Source organism: Peromyscus californicus, unplaced genomic scaffold, assembly GCF_007827085.1.
Source record: "Peromyscus californicus insignis strain IS unplaced genomic scaffold, ASM782708v3 Scaffold_8__1_contigs__length_139910024, whole genome shotgun sequence".
NCBI classification, from domain to species: Eukaryota; Metazoa; Chordata; class Mammalia; order Rodentia; family Cricetidae; genus Peromyscus; species Peromyscus californicus.
Window position 1 is genome coordinate 90,735,252 of NW_026294606.1, and position 10,273 is coordinate 90,745,524.

Sequence of the window (10,273 nt, forward strand, 5' to 3'; positions counted from 1 at the left end):
AAGAGGAGGGCAGGTCTCCCCGCAATTGTTATTTCAAGGTCTAACCTTTGCCATAGCCAAATAGAACCTTAAAATGTTAGACATCTCACACTTGGGAGAAATGAAGCCCCAGGACACTTGACTCAGCTGTTAGCTGAGGATGGCCTGGGCTACTTGACTTTTTGGGGAAGAAGGTCCCAGGACGTAAGGCTGGGGAAAGGGGGGGGGGGTAGTGTCAACCCTATGGCTGGGAACCACCCAGACAACTGTGCATGGATATGAAGCTCATCATCCTTCTGAAGGCCCCTCTCTTCTGCATCATGGCCTGTCTGTCTGGGAGCTGCCCGCAACCCCACTGGGTTTGTGATACACCCCTCTCCCTCTAGCTGTCCACAGTGGGCTGCTTATGTGTTGGAAACTCAAGAAAACAGCCTGTTCTGTGGCGCTCACCCATCCCTTTGGTGTACACGTCCCACTGTGGCCAATTTCAAGCCCCCAACCCACGTTAAGTCACTAAGGACTGTGTCTTTAGGAAACACCACCGCAATTGCCCGCTGGCCATCCGCCACCTCGGGACATAGACAGAGCGGGATGCAGTCCTAAAGGTCTCAGCCTTAAGACTCTGATGCCTTTGGTTCAAATGGGACTTCCTTTTTTCAAGACTGTGTGAATTAGCCTTAACAGAGGTTCTGTTATCTGGTCGGTGACCTATCAGAAAACTGAGCTGTCAGCACCCCCAAGCTGATGTGTCAGCCCCGGAACACCAAAGGCTAGTGAGTCCACATCCGTGGTGATGACCTGGCCAAGGTGTGACGAGTGGGGATGGCCCAGCCGAGTAAGCTTCCTTCATTCCTGGAATCTCCTGTGTCATCATCTCCACAATGGACAAGGTCACTGATTTTATGAGCCCATTTCACAGAGGAGGAAACTAAAGGACAGTAAACAAGCATAGTAAACAGGCTGGCTACGGTCATAGAGAGGCCTGGGGGCAGGGCCAATACACTCCTTATACCCAAGCCTCCCATCTGTCCTTCTCACCCAGGCAGCAACTCTGCCCCACTGCCCGACATCGGTGTGATGCCTCAGCCCAGAGCCCTGCTCACCGGATGGCTACTGACCCCACAAAGCCGGCCTTCCCTGGCTCTGCTCCTCCTTAATTTGACAAAGAGAGAGCTTACATCTGAGTAAGAAGCCAAGGACGGATCACAGTCATACCCACAAACCACCCAGAAACCCTGGGAATGAAGTGTGCTGGGAGGAGGGACACCCTCACCCCCACTTCCAAGCAGTGATCCCAGGGCTAAGCAGGGAACGTCCCGTCCCGTTACAGATGCCTGAGTGAGCAGCGGACAGCAGGCTGCGCCGTCTCCCCTCCTCACTGGACCCTGTCTGCTTTTTGACAGGATCAAGGTCAGGCCCGCCCGAGGAAGATGACAGGTTGGCTCCGTCCCTGCTGGCCACCCCACAGCACCCAAGCTCCCCACACCCAGGTGCTGGCCAGCAGTGCAGTCATCCTCACAGGATCTTGTGTCCTCTGTTCCCCCACCAAGAGACACAGTCCTTGGGGGACTCATGGATCAAATTCAGATGCATAATAAACACAATATGCTGAGCCAATTTGATGGAGTGTGTGTGTGGTGCTGGGAATCAAGGTTAAGGCTTCTATCATGGCAGTCAATTGCTCACCCTATCATAGAACTACATCTCTGGCCTTCTTTTCCCTTTTTATTTTGAACGAGGGTCTCTATAAGATGCCTAGGCTGTCCTTGAACTTGTGATCCTCCTACCTCAGTCTGTCCAGTAATTAGGATTCAAGGCCTAAAATATTATGCTGGACTAATTCTGGACATAAATAATAGTCAACAAACGTTTAAACCACTTTGTGCTAAAACCAAGCATGTTCCATGCAGGCCAAGATAATATGTTTTTTTAAAGCCAAATTAAGTGCCCAGATAATAAATTAAGATATTCTTAAAATAACCCATGCATAACTCCTAGGTCTGACTTCTGCTGATGTGTGAAGGTTTCCCTAGCAACACTTCATTTCAAACTCTGGATAAAGAAAGGGAGTCCCGCCGGGCAGTGGTGGCGCACGCCTTTAATCCCAGCACTTGGGAAGCAGAGCCAGGCGGATCTCTGTGAGTTCGAGGCCAGCCTAGACTACCAAGTGAGTTCCAGGAAAGGCGCAAAGCTACACAGAGAAACCCTGTCTTGAAAAACCAAACCAAAAACAAAAACAAAAACAAAAACGAAAAAAAGAAAGGGAGCCCTCCACCTCCATGGAAAAGGAAATGATTGGTGCCAGAGTCATGAGCAGTGCGGGAAACATGTCTGAGTCAGGCCTGGGTTCAAATCCTACCCTCTGCCAGAGCTGAGAGCTACCCAGAGGGTCACCACCTTTCCATGCCTCTATTCCTCAGAGATATGGCAAGGCTGGGCCAGGATGGGTGCAAAGGAATCAATGCCTATCTGGCCATCGGCCACCGCATCTCTTCCTGTGTTCCTTCTGGGTGAATTTTGGTCCCAGGAGGCCTTTCCTCTGAGAGACAGGCTGCAACCTGGACTAGCCTCACAGCCCTACTGCAATGCCCATAGAAGGGTGGGACAGCTTCAGCAAGGCAGAGCAAGGGCCTGGACACGGAGTCTCCTCTGTAGGGCTCCACAGATCCCAGGAAGTCCTGGGATCCTGTCCAGGAAGGGAAGTAACACATAGTCAACGCTGGTGCCGGAGCTAGGCTGGAAAAGGCCCTGAAGGGGTAGAGCAGTGGTCCCTGTGGTTGGGGTGGACAAAGGAGGAAGATGTGGAGGCGATGCCACCTGCACGTCCCAAAGTCAAGCACAGAAAAGAGGCGGGGTCATAGGCAGCCAGGGTCAGGCAGCCAGGAGCTTTGAAGGTCACTATGGGAAGTCCTGCTTTCTGCCTAATGCAGAGAGGAGCCTCTGCCGGACGGACTGCTGGGTGAGGTCTGGCTTAACTTTGAAAGCCTGTCCCTGCGCAGCAGACCAGCAGAGTTTCACCTTTGTGTGTGACGCCAAGCCAGCCAGACTCTGAGGATTAAACACACACAGTTCCTTCATGTGAAGTTCAAACCCAGCCTGCGCCATTAGAAGTCTGGAAATGGTTCCCCTGGGGGTAGGGGTGCCAGGAGGGCCTGAGAGACTCCCGTAGTCTGGCTGAGCTCTGTAGCCTCTCTGGGAGGAGATTTCCCTGACAGCAGATGAGTGATGGTCCATGGTCTCTGAGATGCTAAGCTGCAGTGAAAGCCGAGTTTGTTTAAGTTTGCTCAGACTGTTTGAAGGATGAATTACGAGAGGCATGAATGGCCACTCAAGAACCTCACCAGCACACAGGAAAGAACTGCACCCACCCCAGACTGGCCCCTCAAGAGTCTCTAGGCTGAGACTGGCCCCGACAGCCCTGAAAAGTAAACGGAGAGGAAGGAGTCCAGATAAGGGCCCGCCAGGCAGCATAGAACCTCACCCAGACAGGGCTGGGTTCATCTCCTAGCTGGCAGGGCACTGTGTCCCACATTGCCAAGGCCCCGATGAAAATATCTCTTGGTGCTAGCCAGGCTGCCAAGGTCCTGGGAATAAATAGTGTGTTCAGGCATGGAGGAGGACAGCCAGGATGTGTGTGGAAGCTGTGTGTGTGTGGTAACGAGGCTACTTGCTACAGATATGCCTGAAATTGTGTGTGTGTGTGTGTGTGTGTGTGTGTGTGTGTGTGTGTGTGTGTGTGTGTGTGAATGCTCTTCAGGAGTCATATACCTTATTTGTTGATTTACATTTTTGAAACAAAGCTTCTCACTGGCCTGTGACTTGAAGATTCAGCTAGGCTAGCCGGCCAGCAAGCCACAGAGCTGAGATCACAGGCACACACCACCACACCCAGCATTTTTACATGGGTTCTAGGGATTGAACTCGGGTCTTTGGCCTTGCACAGCAAGCACTTTGCCGACTGGGCTGTCTCCACAGTCCTGCAGCTGGAGCAGCTCTGGGTCAGTGCGGGATTGGCTCCAGAGCAGGTAAGCAGATGCACCCAGCGAGGTCCCTGTCACTCAGAGCCACTGCACACTCTCTGGAAGGCGCCAAGATCCTTTGTGACACTGGTTGGGGCTCCAGAGCATCTGGAATCAACCCTGCGCATGGTGCGCCACCAGGCGGGGCATGCTTCCCAAGAAAGGTTTTGGTTTGGGCTTATTGGTTGCTACTAAACCAGGCCTCCCACATGCGGTACTGTTAAGGGGAACTCCAGCCCCAAACACCCTGCTCCTTGGCTTGGGGTTACAAGAATGTTTCAGCAACCAATCTCTTCCAGAGGCAGAAGGATTAGCAGATTCAAGGCCAGCCTGGGCTACATAGTAATATCTGTTTCAAAGACAAGAACAGATAGATAGCAGCTGCACTCCCTGGTTCGGGTCTGGACTGAGACCTGGTCACCTATGTTTCTACTGAGGTCACAAGGGTTGCTGCTGGTCTGGGGACCCCACTTAGGGAATCACTGCTCTAAAGAGCCCACCTGTCGCTTGGTGGTGGTGGTGCATGCCTTTAATCCCAGCACTCGGGAGGCAGAGCCAGGCGGATCTCTGTGAGTTCGAGGCCAGCCTGGTCTACAGAGCGAGATCCAGGACAGGCACCAAAACTACACAGAGAAACCCTGTCTTGAAAAACAAAAACAAACAAACAAACAAAGTCCACCTGTCTCCTCCTTCTCCGCCTTTAGTTTTGCTCTAGTATTTGTTTACTTGGGACAGGACCTTCATACAGCCCAGGCTAGCCTCAAACTCATTATGTAGCTGAGGGATGACCTTGAATTGCTAATCCTCCTGCCTCTATCTGTAGCACTAGGATTAGAGGTGTGTGCCACCATGCTTTCTGTTTATGGGGTGCTGGGAATGGAACCCAGGGCGCCGTGCATTCTAGGCAAGCGCTCTGCCAGCTCAGTCACATCACCAGTTTACCTTCCCCTACCTTAGCCGACATTTCCCAGACCCCAACACTTCCAGAGTTTGGCTCACCTTCTTATCACCTGTCTAATCCTAGAACATACTTCATATTTCGCGGGGGAAGGATTGCTTTGAGTGTGCCAAGAAATTCCTATTTTCAAGTCATTTTCTATCCCTGCCATTCATGAAGACTCCGATGACTTCTGCTAGGAAGAGGCATTGGGAATAAAATCAGACGAGAGCAAACATCAGTGGCCACAGGTCAGCTGGACACAGCACAGGCCTGAGGTCAGCGGTGGAGGGCTTGCTCTTTGTTGGCAAAGGAGGTCAGGGCATGGCATGGTGTGATGCACAGATAGCCCCACCCAATGCTTTTACCGTGCGCCCCCACGCCTCTGCCTGTAAGCACAGAGCTCCAGAAAACCCCATGAGTAGTTCTCATATTCCCAGAGTCCCTGGGGTACCCTTACTTTGGCAACACAACATAGTCTAGAAAAGGCTATATCCCAGGGCAAACGCCTCCATTTCCTTCATGCCTTGCTCCTAGGCAGGGGTTGCTTAGTGGTACAAGCCATGATGGCAGGATAGACACTGTTACCCTGAGCTGATCCTCACTCTGGCCATTCCCATCCCAGGCCTGTGGCCCTGTATGGTGCTCTGCATGGTGCAGTCAGCGGCTCCCCTCAGCCCCCTTTCTCTTTTCCCTGCAGCTGGAACATGCATGGTCTCTTTGGCCTGGTGGCCGGGGCCCACTCCACGAAGGGTCAGAAGACACAGGCTTGATACCAGACCCCAGTCCTCGAGAGCAAGTGGAACTCTTCCTGCCTGAAAGTTTTTTGGGACAAGGTTAGCTAATGAGATCTCTGGCCTCCAAGCAAAATGGAAGCGTGGCTGCCTTTTCTTCTGGAATGTTGCCATTCAGCATCAAAACATGACACATTCCAGAAACTGAATTGAAAATTCGGGCTTTCATAGTTTGTAATTTTTTTTTTTTATGATGGTCCAGAAGTTGCAAAATCCCTCATTAGGCCTTTCCCCCCAATTTTGTGGGTTTTTCCTAAGCTGACGCAGCACTGGAGGCCAAGCAAACCTCCCTCTGGCTAGATCATCATGTCCCCATGGCCTGGAAAGGGGGGTGTCTGCCCAAAAATACCACAGTTGCAATCTGGGGGTGGGAAACAGAGCAGGGCTCCCCCAGGGCAATGTCTGAGACAGGAGTCTCAGTGGGTTGCTGTGACTCAGGACAAGACGTCAGCCCTGCCACAAAACTCCAGGCAACAGTGTCTGTCTGTACCCACCATGGAAGAGCTCACTGTCATCTGGGTGAGAACAGCCAAGCTGATGATGCTTCCTCACAGAGGATGAAGGAGCCAGCTTGCTCACGGTTAGACATCCAATGACCACGTGACCTGCTGCCTCCTCTGTGTACACATCCACAGAACCATATGCACAGTGTTCCCAAAACACTAAGCAGGGCATTTGTAGAAGTGTGAGAAGAAAAATGTGCTCTACAGAGGATGGGATTTACAACTCAGAGATAGAGCAGACACCTGCCTAGAATCCCTCAGTGAGGGGCGGGGGGTGTGGCTCACCAGCAGAGCACTGGCCTTGTGTGCCTTGTTCCAACCCCAGCACAAAAATGGGCCATGGTGGTGGCACACTTACAATCCAAGCAATAAGAAGATGGACCAGCCTGGGCTATATTGTGAGTTCTAGGCCAGCCAGGGCTACACAGTGAGACCCATCTAAAACCAAAAGGAAAGAAAATGCTGTAGAGATGAGCAGTGGTAAGTGCTGGAGGAGAAGCCTGAGGCACAACTGCTCATGGACACAGGATGAGGAGAATGTTCTGGAATGAGATCGTGGCATTGGCCATACAACACTGCCAATACACTAACTGCCCTCAGCTGTGCACTTTAACATGGCAAATTTTTTGGAGGGCTGGAGAGATGGCTCAGCAGTTAAGAAAGAGCACTTACTGTTCTTGCAGAGGACCCAGGTGTGGTTCCCAGCACCTTCACGGGATGATTCACAACCATCTGTAACTCCAGTTCTGGGGGGTCTGATGCCTCTCGGCCCTCCTTGGGCAATACTATCATGTGTACAAGCACACGTGCAGACACACACATACACACAAAAAATAACTAAATAAGTACGTTTTTTAAAGTAGTGCGTTTGGGGGCAGTGAGATGGCGCCATGTGTAAAGGTGCTCGGGGCCAAGCCCGGAAACCTAAATTCCATCACTTGCTTGAATCTACAGTGATGGAAGCCAAGATGGAGACCTATGAGTCATCCTCTGATGTCTACACACGCAGCCTGGCATGGACATGCCTACCTACATACATGCACACACACTCAATAAATAAAGATGGTTTTTAAATAAAAATGATAAATTTTACGTGTATGTGTACTTTATACTTTTTTCAAGAAAACAAAACAAAACAAAAACCGAACATGACTGGTTCTGAAAACCCTGGACTCAGCACCTAGTCATGCGACTGCCCTGGCCTGCTCTGGCGCGGGGTGCTCTGTTGGGGACATCATAAGGTGTCCTCCGTCCCCTAGCTGAAGAAACTCTCCATGAAGTGAAATGATGGCCTCCTGGCTGCCCTGCAGCTTCCCTTCCTGAAGAGCCATCAAGCCATCAACCCTTTTGACTGACGCGGGATCTGCACATCTGGGACTCATCAAATGCAGTGAATTTAAAAAAAAAAAAAAAATTTTTTTAAAGCTTCCAGTTCCCAGAGTAGCAGACACAGAGGCACCTCCCCTACGCACAAATTACTCTGGTGACAGAGAAGAGCCCGTTGCCAGCTCCCACAAGGCCCAGGTCAGCACCAGGGTCCTGCCTGCAGATACTCCCAGTGTAGTCCACGCAAGAAGGGTGCCATGTGGGAGCTTTGAAGGGCCTCACACTCCCCTTAGTCCACCTAGGGCCCCTCCCCCACTGCTGCAGATCAACTCTGCCCCTCTGCAGCAGAGCAGCCAGAATCTGGGAGCACCACCGACCCAGGCCACCAGGCAAGGCTTTGGGCATACTGACTACACCCTGGTAAAGAGCCCTGTCAGTACAGCCCCTTCTTGCCCTACCCCCCACTCCCACCCCACCTACCTGGGCCCAGGTGCCTGGAGATGCTAAAGGCACCCTTACGGCATGAGAGAAGCCTTGTGGCACACTCTGCTGTGGCAGTCACATTTGTCACTTGGTAAAGCGACATTTGTCCTTTGAACCTGGTGGGGGAGTCAGCTAGGGGGACAGCGCTCCCTAGGTCCAGCTGTTTCATGTTCTGCACATGTGGGCACGTTACGCTTCAGTGGATGGAGCATGCCCACTCACTGAGCCGTCTGAGATATTATTACTCAAGGAAGTCCTGGACATAGCTGGTCAGCAGTTGTTTCAGAGAAGTCTCAGGTGCCGACCTTAGCGTAACTGTCACTTCCCTATAAGAATCGGAACCTCCCTCTTCGTTTCTCCTCTCTGTCTGTTTTTCCTTGACCCCTGAGATAAAGCCCCCCTTGAAGGTCAGGTCGAGAAGCAGAGGCAGCAGTGGGCAGAGAGCTGTCTTTCAAAAGGCAGGACTTCTAGGTCATGAGTGTTCAGGTCTAGACCCAGGCCCAGCTGGGGTGGTAATATCATGAGCCACATTCCACCTCTAGCCCAGAGGCAGGACTCTGAGCCAGCACTGACCAGGACTCAGAGCTAGCACTGACCGAGGTCCCCAGGCACAGTCCCCAGGCACAGCCCCCAGCACAGGCTATATAGCCCCACACCTGCTACTCCTCCTGGGGTGGGAGATGGTGGTAGACTATCAGACACATGCTACACACGTCCCTAGCACAGCCCTCGGTCTGTGTGGTGCAGGGGATGTGGCCCATCCTTGTTCTACAAGGATGTCAGACTCCAGACCTGATGTGTGCAGTGTGGGATTATTTGGAAAAGGCAGGCCTACCCTACTTCACCAGGGCAAGGAGTCCAGGGCTAACGGTGAACATTCAGAACCCACTCTTGGCTCCAGAAGAGCCAGGCATCCAGACAGCGTCTCGCACAGTCTTAGTCACCCTAGCAACTCACCTTTCCCTGGAAAGATGGCCAGTTCAAATTGGACTGCAGGAGCAGGCATCTGGCCCTGAGTCTGAACCCCATAAGGAGCTGGCTTTGGCTTGCCTCATCTGGGGCAGCCAACCTCCTAAGTTCCTGGGGCCAATTCTCCTGACAGGAGGAATTATTCAAGATGCCCACTCTAGCAAAAAAACAACAACAACAAAAAACCTGTAATATGTTCCCAAAAATATTCTCTAGAATAACTGCCTGTAATCCCAACAGTCAGGAAACTGAGAAGGAGGATTAATTTGATTTGGAGGCCAGACTGCGTTATACCTGGACACATCCATGCAAGCTTTGGAAGCAGTCAGAAGTGGGTTCCAGTCCTGTCTGTGCTGGCACAGCTCACTTTACCTCTCTGACCCTCAGTACTTTGAACTAAAATAGGGAGAGAAGACCTCCTCGCTGCAAGCCTGTTGCCAATGAAACTGTAAAGGGGCGTGGCTCTATAACTTGGGACAAAAGGAACTTGCCCCTGTGGTCCCCTGGATTCTTCTATCCATACAGCATGAAACATCCCTCTAATGCAACCAGCTTTCGATGCCCTCTGACAACACACTACGTCCCCAAATGATGGCAAATAGCACTGGGAGGGCAAAAGAGCTCGGAGCTGCCTGCAGCCAGACTGGGGATCCTGGCTCTTCAGCCTTCCTAACTGTGAGTCAGTCAGTCCCAGCCAAAAGGCTTCGTGGCTGAGCCTCAGTTCCTTCATCTGAAAAGGACTTTGCAGGTAGGGGCTCCGCAGAGCGCCGCCGACATGCAACCCTGAAGCACCGCATCTGCCCTAGTCAGGGAAAGAGCATCGCAAAAGACAGAAAGAGGGTACATCGCCGCTGAGGCAGGGGAATGGCTGAAAGTTCGATGACAGCCTGGGCTAGTGGAGAGACCTGTTCTCATACAAATAAAAGAGCAGCGGGACGGAGTCCCTCTCACCTGCGCAGGACACTGGCCTCAAGCTAGGCAGAGCTGAGCGAGCAGATTGCGGCGCTGGGACCCTGCCGATGCTAGACGCAGCAAGTGAGTCCGGGATTAGGCGCGCTGCCCCTAGTAGTAGCTGGGAGCTGCTTGGGCCACGCCCCCGAGCCCACAGGCGGCGCTGATTGGGCTGCGCCGGCCCGGCCCCGCCCCGCCCTGCTGCCTTCGGGCGGGAGGCGGCGCTGAGGACCACAGTGCTCAAGGAGCGCGCGGCCCCTAGCCGTGACCATAAAAGTCGTTTTCATTGAGCACTTACTGTGCGCGGCGGGC

At 52.5% G+C, this 10,273-nt stretch overlaps 1 protein-coding gene across 1 annotated transcript in view; it reads right to left on the reverse strand.

Annotated features, from left to right (window-relative positions):
* The window catches only part of Crispld2 (cysteine rich secretory protein LCCL domain containing 2), a 58,304-nt gene extending 48,244 nt beyond the window's left edge, over positions 1 to 10,060 (reverse strand). Inside the window, exon 1 of the mRNA XM_052728850.1 lies at positions 9,962 to 10,060. The gene's annotated coding sequence lies outside the window, so the exon portion shown is untranslated. The remainder of the gene's footprint in view (positions 1 to 9,961) is intronic.
* Positions 10,061 to 10,273: the final 213 nt, after the last annotated feature.